This window comes from Nesoenas mayeri (assembly GCF_963082525.1).
Source record: "Nesoenas mayeri genome assembly, chromosome: 3".
NCBI classification, from domain to species: domain Eukaryota; kingdom Metazoa; phylum Chordata; class Aves; order Columbiformes; family Columbidae; genus Nesoenas; species Nesoenas mayeri.
Window position 1 is genome coordinate 27,356,547 of NC_137544.1, and position 18,105 is coordinate 27,374,651.

An 18,105-nucleotide genomic window follows, 5' to 3' on the forward strand; every position below is an offset into this window, starting at 1 on the left:
GTATTCAGCTCTTTGCTTGCTGCTCAGGGTAATAAGAGGCCACTGCAGTAGCTGGGTCTGCAGCAGCAGAACTGTGTGGAAGCTAATTAGTGTTTCAAAATAGAAAGGATTATTGAATATCAGCCCTTCAGTCTTTCCATCCTCCCATAGGCGACTGCCATTGACTGTCATGCAGCTTTTCGGGTGGGGGACTGTCCAGGACGCATTACAAGTGACACCTCTTTTTAGCCAAGTTTAAGACCAAGTGATCAGTGAGATGGCACCGGGGCATTGCTCATTCATTCTCTTTCTCAACTTCCTGAAGTCATATAGATATAATAAACTTATTTTGTCAGCAAAGTGGGCATAAGAAATTTACCGATGATGCTAGCAGTAGATGGCTGACACATTGAACAACAGAGCTGCAATTTATAGGGACTTTGAGAAGATTGGAGGACCAAGGTAAACCTCCTGTGGGTCAACAAGAAGCCACGCAGTCTTCTGCCTATGGGCTGGAATAAGAAAGGCCACACGTGCCTAGAGGCTGGGAATTAACAGAGTGAGTCAAAGCATTGCTGAAGGTGATCTGGTGGACAAGTGGTGGAATATCACCCAACAAGGTGCTCTCCTTTGGAATCAGGTACTTTTTGTACTGGGCTACATTAGGAAGAGTGCTGCCATCAGCTTGACAGAAGCCACTATTCCCTTATACTGGCTGGGTCTCAAGAGTATTTTGTCCAAGTTTGGCCCACCAATTCAAGAGGGACATGGAGAAACTGTAGCAGGTCCAACAGAGGATTGATTACGAGAATGGTCAGGGGCCTAGAGGAGAGACTGAAGGAGGTGGGCTTCTGTAGTCTGTTGAAGAGACTAAACACACACTTAAAGAGGAGCTGCACAGTGATGGAGTCAAAGTCCTTGGCAGTGAGGGGCAATAACTGCAAGAGGTGATTTAGGAGATTCAGGATGCCCATGAGGAAGAAGTCCTTCACCAGAAGGACAGTGCAAACCTGGAACAGTCTACACATATAGTTTTGAGACTCAACCAGACAAAACCTTGCCTTCCCTGGTTTATTGTTTTTTGGTGGCAGTAGAAGTGCTTGGAGTGGGCGACTGAAGTAGATGACCTCTAGAGGACTCTTGAAACAGATAATTCTGTGATTCTGTGAAGTTGTCATCCATCTTCCTCTGTGCCCAGGATACTCTTTATAGATTTCCCTGTTGAATAGATGCTATTGTTGGAAAGGAGGGCCCTTTGGTAAATCTGATTTATGAAATGAATCAACTTATTCTAGAAGACAAAACCCAACTCTTGTGTTAGACAGTTGAGAAGGTGGTGGACTGAAGCAGGTAGGAATGATGAAGGGGTGGAGAAATGGGAGAGGAATGAGAGGAATTTTTCAGACAGCTTTGCCACCAATGTGTTTTTTGTTGGTTGGTTGGTTTGTTTGGGGTGTGTGGATGTGTGTGTGTGGATGTGTGTGTTTAATCTCAGGAATACATCCCAAAGAGACTTCACAAAAGAGTTAATCTTCTTTCTTTCCACAAAACCAAATATAAGGTCCAGGAAATCTGTTTGAACATACAATGCTGATCTTATGTGTACTAAGACAGTGCAGACCTGGTTGTAATTTCTCTTCTAAATTTCTAGGGAGTGCTGCTGAAATAACATATACTAATGAAATTCAGAAAACAGCCAAATTTATACAATATAATACATGATATTTGCAGCAGAATCATAATTAAAAACCAAATCCCTGATTTGCTAATAAACCAGGTAATGGCTTTCAGTTCAAACCAATCACCAAATCTTTTTCACTTTTTCCCTATCATTCTAACATTAATGTGAATAAGCCAAAGACATCTTCCTCTGTAAAACACAGAGGGAAAAACACAAATAGAATCAATATGGTCACGTTTACAGCAATAGCTGAACAGGTACCATCTACTGTGCCTTGATTAGTATCACCTGTTATTCACACTGGCTTTACAAGGATTAGGACTTCAAACCTGCTGATTGAGTTTACCCTTCACATTCCACACTGGTTCTAGGACTGAACTCCATTAATAATGCAAGTAAATTTTCTAGGAAAAAGACAGAGGCAGGGGAGAGAAAGGACCTGCAAGGGATAGAAATTAGAACTTTCTGTGTTGCTGCTTTAATCCCTCTCCTTTGTAACACTGCTGTATAAATTAATTTCTACCAGAAATTTCCTCTAAGCTGCTATTGCTTGCTCAGATACACATATAACTTAAAATCTTAGTATTGGCCAAACATAAAATCCAAATTAAAATTATAAAATACTGCAATATGTAAATCTGTACCACTTTGTTATGCAATGCTCTTAGTTTTTCTACAGGTTATTTACTGCATGCCCAGCTAAGAAACATGTACAATGTATTTTGAAATGGCAAGGAAAAGATAGCAAAGTACATGGATGACTGTAATTAAAGTGCTGGGAAGGGTACCCTGAAAAAGAAAGGTTTCAATTAAAAAAACCCCCAAATCTCCATATAGATCATTAATCTTACATGCCCTTTAAAAAGCATAATAAAAATAATAAGCTTCTAAATCTGAAATCCGAAATTATTGCTTCACCTCTTTCATTAAACAGAAACATAACACAGAATTAATCTTTCAGAACTGCTACATGACTCTAGCTAGAGACAGAGTATCCTGCTGAATATTTAATTGTAGCTGAGTTCAGAGCCCAGCACATGAGCAAAATTATGCTGCTGATGCTTCATATATATCTAGTCCCAAGAGCACATACAAGATATTGCAAGACATACCTGTAGTGAAGAAAGCATAATGAAGTAGCTACACAGTGCAGTAGTATATTGTGTTTCAGAAAAAAACCCATTCCTCATATTAAAATAAACTCACCAGAAATGTTCTGTACTTCTTAGTTTTTCTTCCAGCTCTCTAATAGTCTTATACCTATTCTTACAACTGATAATCTACATGAACATCAATGCTTTGGTCTTGTTTATATCCTTAAAGACATTATTACCTGTAAACAGCTTTTCCATTTACTGATGATACTAAGGATGCCATCTACTTGTATCATGGTGGTCAATGTTTGCAAACAACTGCTGTGGGTGAGCTAAACACCCATGACTATTCACCTAAACATGTATCTTGACTTTAGAAACACCCAGGATTTACAACCTCAGCAAAATCAGTAGCACCCGAGGTCACCATAAATTCTATTGTTTGTGTAAGTGCCTAAAAACCAAATTACATAATTTGATAAAATTTTCAGCGTTCTAGAGTACATAAACTCGTTTACCCCAAATTACCAAAAAGCAGTTTATTAATGAGGGCTGGGAATTATTAACTAGGTTAGTTGCCTTGACTGCTCCAGGAAGAAAGGGAAGCTGTTGGTGTCAGAGTCTGACTGGTGGCAGCTCAGCCAGGGACCTCCTGGCAGCGGTGGCAGAGAGAAGCAGGCAAGAGGACGAAGCATGTAAGCTGCTGGAGAACTCAGGAAACCATTTTGGTAAAAAATATTGAAGTATGACGCAAGCTGCAAAACTTGATCTGAATTTAAAAGAACATGTACTGACAAGGGAGGAGAGCTAATAAAGAAATCAAAGAGTAAGGCATAGACAGAGGGGACGGATTTCAGGAATATATATCTATCATTAGCATAACAAAGGCTCATAGAAGCCAAGGATAAATCAGCCCCTTAAGGACTGTGATCTCCTGTCCTGATGTGCTTTGCATGTTTAAGTTCCTTCCGTGTGTATGAATGATTTGCACTATTAATAAATATCATTACTCTTATCTGTGACAGCTGCATTTCATTCTAACTTCATAGTTAAGGGAAGAGTAATTTAGGTTAAACACAAGCTACCTAAAAAATGCAGAGTTATGCAAGTCAAACCTAAAATGATAATCACAATTCTTCACATCGACAATTTTGAAGTATGAATAGGGCTCATTTGATTCCTTACACAGATTAATTTTATAGCATACACACATTCCTTACACAGTTAAGCTAGCCATCATCCTGCAAAGAGCAGCCTATCCTCCTACTACCAGGACAGATTTACAAGTATCTTAATTCTACAGAGAAACAATCACATACTAACACCTTCCACCTGGGCGGAAATGTAGTCACAAAAATAAATGCTTTTCTTGTGGTTATGTTCTCTATAACTCTTAACGTGCCACCCAAAGGCCCCGAGGCATCAAAAACTCAAATGTACAGCTGGCCTATGCAGAGGTCCTACAGTCATGGAGTTCTCGGTCTACACTCCTGAACTATGGGACACTCCCTCTCAGGCACAAAATATTCTCTGAATCTCTGTGCCACCAACAGAGAGCACCACATTCACAGACATACCTATGTCTCAGCCTGTGATCCTCTCTTCCCATGCTCAGCTAGCAGAAAGTAAAGAAGATGGATCCGAATCCAGCGACACTTCTGCAACCTGTCCAGCTCCCAGCATCAGTAAAAGAGCTCCGTGTATTTGCACTGATTCACTGAAGCTAGAGTATCTCTCTTAAATCTTGATGTTAGTACCTTGCGGCTATTTTCAGGCAGCTTAAATTTCAGTTAGCCTAGAATTTGTATTGAGACCATGCTTCAGGAAACCCACAGCCAGCCAACAGCACGCATAAGTCCCAATGAATTTTAGCTGGTGCCAGGTGATGTGAATATGGTCCTTTTTTGGTTTGGGGCACTAAAAGCGACATCATCCTCATGCTCCCTTGTGTAAATGGGGAAGGACTAAGCTTGTGAAAATAACTGGTGGTGAGGACCTTCCTGGAGTCTTTGTGTTCGCTGTGTTCACTGTGCCATGAGTCAGCTTCAAAGCACGGTGAGAACCACGCGCTGGACTCACAGGGTCAGGATCTGCAGTTAATTATTCTGAAGAGATCAAGAACCCAGAAATCCCCACTTTCTAGATGATTGATTTAATATCAGACTGTTACAAAAAAGAATAGCACTGGCTGCTCAGTACCAGAAGAGTCTGGGAAACTAAATCCCAAACTTACAGAGATATTTGGTGTTTCCTGATATTTTTTTATAGTCTAAGATCCTGCTCTAAGACTCCAGTGCATCAAAAATATAAACACATCACTCTTTCCCCTGCACATATCCAAAGCCTCTTTCTATCACTCTCTACTTGGGAAACATAGACAATTGTGCCGGGTAGGTTGGATAACCCTCTCCATCACCTAAAACTTGGGTGAGACAGTGCCTCAGCTGGGCATGCAAACTAGGTGGATGCACCTGCATCCTCAAACTTCGTTCTTTGTCTCTCTGATACAAATTCAAAGTGCATTGCAAAATGCAAGATTAATTTGTAGCTGAGACTGTGCCTAACCAAGTAATTCCTACAAAGCTCATCAGAACAGTGGGTGCTGGCTCTAGCCCACCTGGCGTGGGTGTCTGATGGGTATGGCATATGTTCTCAACAGTATATGGAGAAGCTCAAAACTGACAGCTGTTTTGATGTTCCTAGATGAGACCCGTGCTCTCTGAACCCATGTTTAATGTATATGCATAGTTTCCTGGATACCTACAGTCACAGCCATCTGTTAAGATGGCTTTTTGCCCATTTGCAGACTGGTTTGATTATTTCACTAGAGCATAGGTGCCAGGTAATGATAGCTTTAGATGGACAGCCTGTAGTGCACCACAAGTGACAATGCTTCTGCCAGAAGTCCTCCTCCGTGACTCCCATATTGCATTAGCAACACATGCCTCTTTGCATTTGCCCATATATACTGGCACTTACATAAGGCTATTTGTATGCATGCAGTTCTCTGGCAGCCGGTAACACCAATAAATACATAAAAAAATAAATATAATCCATCTGAGTCCAAGAAAGAAACGTTTTTATCTAAGCAATCAGCAGCTTAGCCAGATCCACAGCCATAAACATTACGCCCTTTCACTTGCCACATATGCAAAAAATTGCTGTCTTTACCTGTTTATAGTCTGTCTGAGAAATAAACCTTAACTGTGTGGCTCACCCTTAGAGATTGAAACACATAAAATAGGCCATACATTTCTCTCAGTAGCAGTCCGAATGTGTTGCAGCCAATATGAGTTTCAGCTTATAAATGCCCATGGGCAGAATTCAAGCAGACATAAGCTTGAACCACGTACACTTGCCTTTGAGGTTAGTTGACAGCTGGGGGATTTGTCAGCTTGCCACAGAGAGCACTAACCCAAGCGTGGATGTCATTTTTCTCTTTGAGCATGCACAATTAAATCTGCCTGGCATCATCAGCATGGGGCACCACACTCTACAAGCAGTGTGGAAGGGAGGAGGGATGTCCTGCTTCTCAGCATCTGAAGAGAAGCTGCCAGTCCCAGAGCGTAAACTGTGCATACGTAACTGCTATGAAACTTCAACACAGATATTCTAGTTGTTGCTAGGACAGGGCAAAATAAGTCTCATCTAATTGTATAGTAAATTTATTTTTTGTAATGCTAAAGAGAGCTTTCATGAGGAGATTATTCCAGTTTACATGGAAATGCTGTTAGCCACACAAAATAACCACACTGAAGATGGGTGTGGTCTGTTTGAAAAACTTGCAGAAACCTTTATTAAATTTGAGCCATTTGCCCCAATTTGTTCCACCCCTCTTGCTCACAGGCCCCCAGAGAAATGGATACCATGGTCTGTAATTCATTCAAATGACAGCTACGATGCCACAGAAGTAGGTTAGCTGACAGCTCCCTATCCCTGAATTTAATTCTGAGTGAATCCTGGCTGCCAGAGCTTGTGCTTATTTACAGCTGCCACTTGAATTGGTAATATGAACAGAGGGCATATAGCAGGCAGCTGGGCGGCTGGTGTAGCCACCTACTCCTAAAGATACACTGTGGATTTGCAGTGAGTGCTTAAATTGGCTTCTAGGAAGGAAGAAATGTGATATGGCTGGTCTTTCTCTGGGAAAACTCAGTTGATTCAAAGGAGGCAGGAGACTGCCATGTGTCTTCTCCAACTGTTTGTTGGAGCTCCACTGCTAATGAGATCCCTAATTACTCTTAAGGTTGGACTAACTGTCTACTATAGTCTACATTAAAGCCAACAAAAGTAACAAGCTATACATAGTGCCTATGTATCTTTTTTTTTTTTCCAGCCATGCCGGGTGGGACCTGTATTGCCCCCCGCTAAACCACTCCTGCAGGTTTGCAGCCCCCTTGTCAAGGATAACAGGAATGGCAACAGCAGCCAGCAAAATTCAGACACATTTACTCTTGTTTAGTGCTCCTGTCTCATCCAGCCTGGCTACAGCTGGGTCCCACATGGCACAGTAAACAAAACATGTTGCTTGACCAGAAGAGACTGGAAAGAGCAATGAAGGATGAGAAGTCTGGGCAAGAAAATATTTGACTACGGCCCTTTCTTTTATGGCACCTGAATCATCTTAGAACTTTTAAAAATACCATTAGGTGATATTCTGTACAAACTGAATCACACATTGTACATTGGGACTGAACTTGATACGTGACACAGGAATTAGTTTTTAAAGCAACATTAGTATTTTTTTTTGTCTTATTGCAATATACGGTTAAGGTAACATGGGCTGTCCTTGCAGTAAGGACTGTCTTGGTAAGCATTAAGTCTATTATAAACGCAGAGCACATATGTTCTTCATAATGCTACTAACATATACCAAAATCTATTAATAGCTGTGGTTTGATTCTAAGTCAGGAGATAGCAGCGCCAGCAGCATCACTGCCTGGCACAGCTGCTGGGCAGAGAAGAAACTGGTGGCACAGCCTGGGGCAAAGCTGGACTGACAGAGAGAAAAAAGGATGAAGACTTTCCTTTCTTTGTCAGTCGCAGCAGCAGGCATGGAAACTCCTTCCAGAAACCTCAGGTCCCCACCGGGCTTGGCTCTGGAGCAGCAGCCGTGCCTCGGCATTCTCCACAGCCAGAGGTCGAGGCAGAAAACACAGAACCTGCACTTCTCGTGCCCTCCAACACAGAAATCTGACTAACCCAAGCTAAACAGCACAGCACGTCCTCCCCAGAGCCAAGACTTTTTTACATACTAAGGAAAAAAATCAAACAAAACATGCTGGGAAGATGTTCTGTAATGGCACCATAAAAATACAAGAGCAATTTTCACTGCTGGAATCAAAGATATTTTAAATCTGCTTGGTTTGAGCTGCTATAACCTAAATTAGTTTCCGTATTGAGATATTTATGGATAACCGGAGTAATGATACAGAGGACAATCACAAGAGAACAAGCAGGAATGCGAGGAGTCCGCCGCTCCACACCAAATTCAATAAGAATGAGGAAGGGACTGTGAAAAGATGCTGCTATTGAATCTCAGGGTCACTGTCTGAACTGTTACAGAAACTAAAACTATTAAAATAATTTAGACTCAACTTTCTGAAGTTTACGCCAAATTAAAGTGAGAAAGAGTGCAAATGTTGAAATAAATAAACAAAAAATTATCAAAAGGAAAAGGAAGAAACGTATAAAATAAGAAAAGTGGGAATCATGCCATTTGAAAAACAGAATTTAAAGCAAGCCCAATAGATTGGCAAAAAGTAGTTTTTCAAGTACACTGCTTTAATAATTCCATTAGGTAGGTATGCATCAGGTGTAAGATGTTGTAAGTTTTGTCTTTTTAGAATAAGGATTGAGACAAAAGGAAAGATGACTAAGGAAATGACAAACAGTAAACAGGAGATAGAAAAAACTTTACAAAGAAAATCTTAAAATATGTACCCAGTACAGATATACGCATTTCCAAGCATCTCTCCAATATTTTTAAAGTACAGGGTGTATGAAAGATTAGGAATTAAGTGTATAAAACTGAGCAAGCGCTATAATTAATTCAGCCAGATATAGGTGAAAACATTGTCAGAGTTTCAAGCTCAATAGTTTAATATATAACATGATAAAAATATTATCAAGTCTCTATTTGTTATTATTTATTTTGAATACATTTTGTTATTGCATAAACCCTTGTAAATAAGATTATTCACCAGGAGATATGGCATCTGTATTTATGATGTCTCCTTTTCTGCTCTGCAGCATGCATTAAAGAAGATTTCAAGTACTTTAACCCAATTACCACTGCTTGCCTTTTTTTTTTAATAATCAGGTAGTAAAAAGTTCTGCCTCTCAAAATCTTTTAGCTTACATTGCTTCATGGCTCGTGCATCTCAGCCATCCCTTCCCAGGTGGCTGCACAAGAAGACTGGCTTTAGATCGAACAATCTCGGCTTGAGAGGAAAAGTGAAATAAGCTCCACAGCTGAAGGACCCTCTCACTGACAATATATAAACAGAAGCAACTGAAGATCCAGATCAGGCACAAGTATTAACCCAAGGAGTGCCAGTGTACTGGAGGGAGAGATGTAGGCTGGCATGTGAAATGGTTCCAGAAAATTACAGGTAAAAACCTATTTATAAACAGTACCCAGACGTGGATAAACAGTTTTGAAATAGATGCATTTATAGCAAGATGTTCCATTTAGTATATGAAATTCTGTATTTCATCCCAGCTGCTACATACACTTAAGTGTTGCTCCCAATATGGTCTATTCCTGCATCAGGTAATGTGGATGATATGCATTGGACATAGGAGTAAACTATTCTCAAGAGGAGAACCTCTGTTATAATGGAGAAATGCAAGTGGAATAAAAAAAAGTCAGGCTTAGCTATTATATCCCTAGATAATACTAGATTCATTAGAATGACTTCTTCAACCTTTTTTTTTGACTCACAAAGCTAGGGGTGTATTTTCTTATAAACCCTTTGTTGTTGTTGTTTTAATAGAAACACAACATAAGCAGCACATAAATTGAATTTGCCAAGCAGATTTCCCATTCAGCACAAACGTGATATGTCTATTCAGAGCCCACATGTAGGAGTCACCAACTGCACCTGCGCTCAGGACCGTTACCCAAACAAACCCCACAAACACACTCAAAACAGGCAGCCAGAGCCTTGCTGGCTGTTAGGACAACCCTGGATGGTCTCAAATCTCACTCCTGATTTTGCTCTAGAATCACTATTGGGGGTTTGAAATTTCCCTGATATTCTTGACAAAAAGATCCCACTGATTTTGTGTCACAAAAAGCTGGGGCATGTAGCAAGTTGTGGAGATACAGGGGTTTTAGTCACATTACTAAAAATGTAAGTTTATTTTTATCTAAAAATAATAGCTAGTGCTAATAAGCCTCAGCTGTGAACACAAAATTATTAGTTGAATGACACACTGAGTGTTGGTTTCTCACATGTCTTCTGTGTTGCTAAAAAACCTCTGGTGAGCTATCTTAACACCAATGGAATAAATAGCCATCACCTTACATGTTTCCCAACTAAAAAACTATATAGACTTACAGTGTAAGTATTTGAAACTGAATACTCGTGATTGTAAAGCAAATTAGTTCCAAGCTATTATGTAGCTATGATTAACCCAGTTCTGCGTTATTGATTTTAGAAGTGTGGAAATCCATGCTAGACATTCCTTCTGTTTTTCCATTCAATTCAAGTAAAATGCCCTAAATTTAATTAAATGTGTCAACTAAATACCTCGTCTTTCAATATAATAATTCAGCTTATCACAGAAACTAAGAATGGACACTAAAGAAATAACATTAACTTCATCACTGTTGTTTTGTTGAAGGAAAGAGTGTTATAAATAGAATTAATTGAGACTATTTCTTTTTTTTCATAATTCAGATGATCAGTTATTTTAACTGAAATGTATTTAATTACAACTAAAATATATTTAATTAAATTGTTAATTTCTGCTATTCATTTTAATGCCAAATCTGGATAGGTACGGGATATGAAGGTCTCATTATACATTTAAATTCAGCATAGCAAGCCAGGGCAAACACATAAGACTTCATCACACCTCAAGGTGCTGAGTACTCCCAGCTTCTGGTGGCTGCAACTAATCCTACTTAGCAGCAAAGGTAGATTATTTTATTGAATTTAAGCCTTCCAGCCCTGAGGTTTATGAGATTAAATTCTCCGTTCCAGCTCTCTCCCGGGCAGGTCTGGCTAACCTGTGCTGTTATTTACACCACTGCTCGAGCTCCCAGATTCCTAAAACCTCCTATAAATAACCTGGGTTGAAAATTTCTGTCTTAACCTGAAATTTTGAAGTCCAGTCTTTCCTGCTGTCATCCCAGAGCCTCATTGAGGCATTCTGAGAATTATCAGACCTGATATTGCAGTTAAAAACACAGATTTTTTCATCATTGAACTTCATCGACTCAGTTTTATACAGCCATCACAGTATTTCAGAATGTTGCCTTTTTTCCTTTTGTTTTTTAAACCAAGCATCTGAGGGGAGCTCGGGGACTGGTTAAGGACTCAAGCATGACTTATTAGAAAAACTCTTCTGTGTCCTATCGGGTCTCTGCTTCTTGTAATTTCTGAATTTTCTATTTCTGCAAACATAATTCACAGTTAGGAGAAACTAGTAATTTGAGAGCTTCCAAACAGAACATTCTTCAAGTTGTTCGAGCAATGCACTAGAAAAACCCACTTTCACTCTTTCTCTTTTATAATTTCTTTTCAATATCCACATCTTACCAGATGTTCTGGTTCTTATTTTGCAAGAGGTCACAACATCAGTGAAATTCAGCAGAGGAACAAGAATCCATCCTGATTCAAATCCACAGAAGCTTTGGTGGCTAAGTTTTCCTAAATTTGCTAGGTCTTAGAAGAGAAGATTGTTTCTTTTCCTTACTTTACTAGAAGCAGTTGTTATTTAACTATAATTTTGTTTTATGCTTTTGGAAAAACACTTGTTTCTTTCAAATTAATTCCAACTAACCTCCTTTTTTTTTTTTTCCTTTTCAATCAGGGCCACATATTTGAAGATTTGGAAAACAGAATTTCCACAGATCACAGCAAAAAGATTAAAAAATTACCAAAAACAATAGGTTCTCAAGCACTGATGAGTAAGTAGAAAAAAAGTTTTATAAAGATGTCAGCAGATAAACTTGTCCTACACCTGGGGAGGCAGTAGTACGGCACCAGTACGTGCTGGTGGCTCCCTTGGCTGAAAGCAGTTTTCTGAAGCTTTGCAGAAAAGAGCCTTGGGGTTCTGGTGAGTAAGTAGCTGACCAGGCAGCAACAATGTGCCTTAGGGGCAATGGTATCTCGGGCTGCATTAGGAAGAACACCGCCAGCAGGTCAAGGGAGGTGATTATTCCTGTCTACTCAGCACTGGCAAGACCACACCTGGAGTACTGTGTCCAGTGCTGGGGTCCCAAGTACAAGAAGGATGTGGAGTTACTGGAATGAGTGCATCACAGGGCCACTACGATGATAAGGGACTGGAGCAGCTCTCATGGGGTGATGCTGTGAGAGCAGGGGCTGTTCAGCCTGGAGAAGGCTCAGGGTATCTTACCAACATGCACAAACATGAAAGAATGAAGAGGAAGATAGACCCTCTCAGTAGTTCCTACTGATAGGACAAGGGGAAATAGGTGCAAATTGAAATGTATGAAATTTGATCTGAACACATAAAGAATTTTATTTTTCCTGTGAGGATGACTGAACACTGTCACAGGTTGCCCAGAGAGGCAACCATCCTTGGAGATACTCAAAAGCCATTTGGACTTGGTCCTGGGATGCTCGCTCTAGGAGAACCTGCTTTAGCAGTGAGGTTGGACTGGATGACCTCTGAAGGTCCCTTCCAACCTCAAAAACTCTGTTTCTGTGAAAGGAACCTACGTTATAAATTATTTGGCAGCTTAAAAACACGTTTCAGGTTCATACTAGTAGCCCATACAAAACTCTGCAGTTGCATGACTCATTTCTTACGCTGAATTAAACACTGACAATGTGGGCTGAAGTCACTTTGAAAAAGAATCTGTTCAACTGTCATCACACTCTCCTGCAAATGTAAATTAATTCTTATTCACAGCATCACCCCCATCTCTTTTAAGATACAATTTAACGTTCATAGTAGTTCTATTTCTTTTACGTCTGAGATTTTCTTGCCACGCAAGTTTCAGATCATCATGGTAGAACATGCCCAGCTCAGACTACCAAGAGTTTATCGCCACATTGTTTTTCGCACACATTCACAGCCATGTTTTCAAAGCACATGGTTGGCAGCCACAAAAGACTGGAAACGCAAAAACTGTTTTTGCGCAGAGTTGTAAATCTACTAGTTCTATGTGCAATTGTGTGTGCCTGTATTTGTACTCATCTTGTATTCACAAACACAGACTTTGCAAGGAACAGGTGTTCATTACTCTGAAAATGCATTTGCATTTCTAAACATGGCACACATTTCCTAAATATTTTTAAACACAGTCATAAGTTAATGAAGTATCAAACTTTTTGACTTATTGTAGGATTTCTTCTTGTTACGTAAACTACACCAATGAAAAGTATTTTTTTCTCCAGTTCAAAGGGCCATTTCAAAATGCAGAAATGTAGATGAGTCATGTTACAAGCATAATAAGTTTTTGAAAGCAGCATTTTGTGTACATCGCTGACAAACATTTGCAGAGAGAAGCACATCTGTCTACAGTTAAAGGCAAGATTTTAAATGAGAACTTAGTTTTTCACTTTTGAATTTTTACAGCTTTCAATTACATTGCAGTATCACACTTGACCATTTCTGTTCCATGGAATACAAAATCTAAAAAGCGTAAGTGAACTCACACACTTAATCCATTAAAGTAAAAAAAAAAAATCAGACAATAAAATATTCAGAACTGGATTATGCAATTTCTTGCCTGGGAATAAAATCCTTGGGTTTTTTTTTTTTTTAATTCCCCAAGTGATATGTAATCTAGTTGTGAATATTTCTTCTTTGACGGATAATATATAAATGTGTTTGTTGATCCTCTGTACTGCCAAATATTTTCTTTTTATTAATATGGAATAGAGATGTTTTATAGCAATTAAAGGTTATCATTCTGCTTTACAGGAAAGCTTTGGGGCATGGAAGTAGAACAGAATAAATATGTATAAAGTTTTCTGTATAAAATTCAACAAGTAGCTTGCTAAGTATCAAGTCAATGCTCTGAGCCTGTAGGCTAGTATAGCCAGTGCTAGAACGTGATTTTCATAGTAACCTAGAAGAAATGTTAGATTATTTTTTTCTCCTGTATTGACAATGCTTTTGTCTTTGCTGAATTTGGTTACAATAGCTTAATTATCTGCAAAACTTTGTAGTTCCTCCTCTTTGGTTATTGTAAAGCTCCATGATTTGACTTGCTTGCTATTCATCAGTGAGTGCTGATGTGGAAAATACAATATATTACTCCAGTGGAAACTATGGAAACTAGTTGTCACCAGTGATATTGCAATCTGCCTTCTAAAGCAGATGTTGGATAATGAATTCCCTGGATTAAGATAGCTGAGTACTGCAGCACGCACTTAAAGTTAATACACCAGATGTATAAGTTACATAAAGATGCTCATCCATTTAAGACACTGATGTGATTAAACAGGTTTTTAAAGTAGAAGTAAGATGTAAATCATCATAGGTTATCAGTACTTCTCATTTTAACACAAGTACCAAGCCTGATATAAAATTACAGTCCCTATATTTCATGTTCACCTGGCACAGACCAAGAAGATGCAATAACAAAGCAACTCATGAGTTACTAATTTAGAATTGTTTGTATGTACCTAGGGTTGAGTACTAGCACAGTCCAGCTCCACAGAGGCTGAGAAAGAAACACATGCACATTTTTTGCCCAGGTGCACTGTTTTATTCCAAGCACAGTGTACACCTGTGCTGAGGATTCATCAAGGTTACAGGGTGAAAGGAAAACATCTCAAACACACTGCCATCCAGAATGAAAATCTTCATTGCAATGGCTTCCATCTGGATCACACATCCAGATTCTTCTTTCTCTCATAATCATGCTAGAAGGAGGGTTTTTCATTTGAATGAACAATTCTGTAACAGAGTGGGTTTTTTTTTTCCTTTCATAAAACAAAAGATGAAGTGCTATATGATGGATAATATGGTAATTATTTTAAAACATATCAAATATAATAATTTGCATGTCTTATCAGACAAATTCAGCTTTTACACTGTCACTCAACCCTGAATATAATAACGTGATAATGATGCTTTATGGTATTACCCTGCATTGCTTTATGTCCACTTAGGGCTTCAGATAATAAAATGCTTAAGAAAGAGATTTTCTTCACTGTTTTAGCATTTTCTACCCATGACTAAGTGCATATGATTACACCATCGTACTGATTGATTCCAGTTTAGCATGAGGACATTTCTTAGCAATTATGTTTCGCTAAAGTATTAAATATTACATGTCTTCCCTCTAGGCTGACATTGCACTACTATTTAAAAGCTGGAAAACATAAAACACAACGAATATATATGTATGTGTGTGTGTACATATACATACATACATATGCGTATATGTGCATGTATATATATAGAAAAATGCCCTTACATGAAAGATATACAGTTAGGACTCATTGACAGATCTCTGTTTCTGTTTAAAAATTGCTTCCAGTTTTGCAGGTATTAAAAATCTCACTGAACATGTACACAAAGCAAAGAATTAGCTAAGCAACGTGTGGACTGCATTACACAATGCTTGTCTCTGCCTAAAAGTGTGAATTATGGTTGACTGCAGAATAGAATACGCAAAAAATATGAGAATACAGGAATGATTTTGAGATTTGTCCCTGAGTAGGCATTTCACCTGAATTTGCAGGATTTTTTTATAAGGAAGACAGGGAAATAATAGACAAAGTCATTTAGGGAACACCTAAGACTGGGCAAGTGAGCCTTTGGTAAACTGGAGACCGCAGGACAGAGAATGTCCTCACATGAGGACAGATATGCAGTACATGATCTATCAGCTCATTTTTTTATTTTGTTTTTGGTTCTGATATTTTTCTGGTTCTTTACAGTATCACAGGCTTATTTAAAATAGATCAATTTGTCTGGTATTTAGTGGTAAATTATCTGTGGTGATTTTGTTGTTTTGCCTTATTTTTGCTTTTTTATTTCCTTCAGTATAGCAAGAAGCAGTGGTTTATTCTATAATGGTATAGGAAAAGTGTCAGCTATACAGCATGCTAGCCATCTAACACAACTAGATTGCTCATTCATCCAGATCTTTTAAATCTATTACCCTGACAAGAAAGGTACTTGAAGGCTTTCAAAGGCCAAATTACTAAAATTCAAATACAGTTTAAATTACTGAACACTTTCATGTGATTTACAAGTCTACTGGGCACTGGCCATAAAGTGACCTTGGCAGAGCTATCTACAGCAACGTTTTAGATGCACAATTTAACCTGGAGCAAATAAAAAGGCATTTATCACATCAGAGTCTGCATAAGTAATCCCTCCCGTTCTTGGGCTTTGGCATCCACTCAGTAAAGATCACAAAATCATCAGAAAGGTCCCATAATCATGGTTTCTGTTGCTCAAATGGGTTTTTTTACGAAGTAAAATGTTAGATCTGCATTCATGGAAATGTCCTAATCAGCTGACAAAATACACTGCTTGCTATAAATATTTCATAATTGTCTTAGGAGGACTGCCACTTATGTGGTATGTTGTAGAACAAGAATTGTTATTGGTACGATACAGGCGCAAGAAATTTATGTCCTGCAGTATTGTAATGCTCTTCCTTTGCTTACTTAAGCACCTGAGCAGCCTCATCACTTAAAGCCAGACTTGACCACAAGTTTCTTGATTTTTACTCTGAGGCCAAAGGAATATTCATCACTATATTAAATATGGCAGGGAAAGAAGCTGCTTCTTTATGTATTCTATGGAAAGCAACACCGTGTACCATTTGTCAGGAAAACATTTCTGTTCAGTGCTACAGTAAAGGCTGAAGATTGGTTTTCATTACAAATGTAATTTATTTTTCTACCCAACAGAAAAATACGAGGAAAGTAAAGCCAGGGAAAATAGACATCTGACTTCAGTGACTTCTAACAAAAATCAACCTGAATGCCTCTAACACAAGTTTGAAGAATAACCTATCAGAAGTTATTAAACTTTCTTTTAGTAACTAAGTCAGGCTGTGTCAGTTCCAGTAATCATTGTCTGGAACATCAAAGAAATCTGAGAGTCATAACTTCTTATTTGAAATGAAAATGTACCATTTCTAGGCTCTTTCCTCTGTACAGATAGAGCTCACAGTGTAATCTGATTGCTGCAGAGGCATGTCAGTGGAGAAGACTCTGTCAACTCAAGGATTTCCTTCCCACCCCCATCAAAAGGCTTGTGAGCAATCCAGTTAAGAAAATCCTGAGGAAAAAGAGCAATATGTCTTCCTTTAACTCAGTCTGCTGTTCTGTTTTTGGGAAACCTTGAAAATGCTACCTTTCTAGGACTTAAATTTCTTCCTTGAGTCCTCTCCCACTTCTTCATCCTGAACAGCTAAAATCTGGTCACCATACTCAGGCCAGGAAAAAATTTGCACTTATATGAACAGAGGAAAGGAATTTAGCCTGAAGCCACTGGAGATTGTTCAATGAGGAAAGGAGGGACAAAAAAGTCAGGGGGATTATCTGGAGGAATGAAGAAGAATTATGGAAATCAGAAAGAGGATTCCAGGGTAATCTGCTCCTTGTATTAACAACACATGAAATCACCTGCGTTGACAGTTTATTTGCTCTGATTTTTCACATTATCCAGGGGCTATGTGTGTGAAACTATGGGTATGCATTTATAATCATCAGGGAATAACCTTGCAATGTCTCTGGTGACACTATTGTCCAATCTTTTGATTCCCATTTATTATGTGGTAGAGGTCTTTGACAACTAGCACACAGCCTGTCAAAACCGTGTATGGGCTCAGGTCTGTTCCTCATATATGAAAACAGTATTGGAAGATACATGTTGCAGTTTCCTACCTTCACAGAATCACTAAACACAAATTCCAGTTTAACTCACGTACACAAATAAGTCAAAAAAATCAAAATTAAAAAAAAGAAACCAAGAAAGATTTGTTCTTTTTTTTTTTTTTTGTTATTGTTGTTTAGAATGTTTCTACTAGTTGGTTAACTTAAATCATAAGCAGAACAGTAAGTTAATGAGTTACAACAGCATTGTTAATGAGTTCTTTCATTGATTGTGTGTGCAAACAGATCCTGCTTGGTGTCAAATATATTATATTTAATGCCTGATTACTTGAATTAT

The 18,105-nt window shown here is 38.7% G+C and overlaps 1 protein-coding gene across 1 annotated transcript in view; it reads right to left on the reverse strand.

Moving 5' to 3' along the window:
- The window catches only part of KHDRBS2 (KH RNA binding domain containing, signal transduction associated 2), a gene marked incomplete at both ends in the record, with an annotated part of 323,724 nt that overhangs the window by 102,056 nt on the left and 203,563 nt on the right, over window positions 1-18,105 (reverse strand). The window lies entirely within an intron of this gene.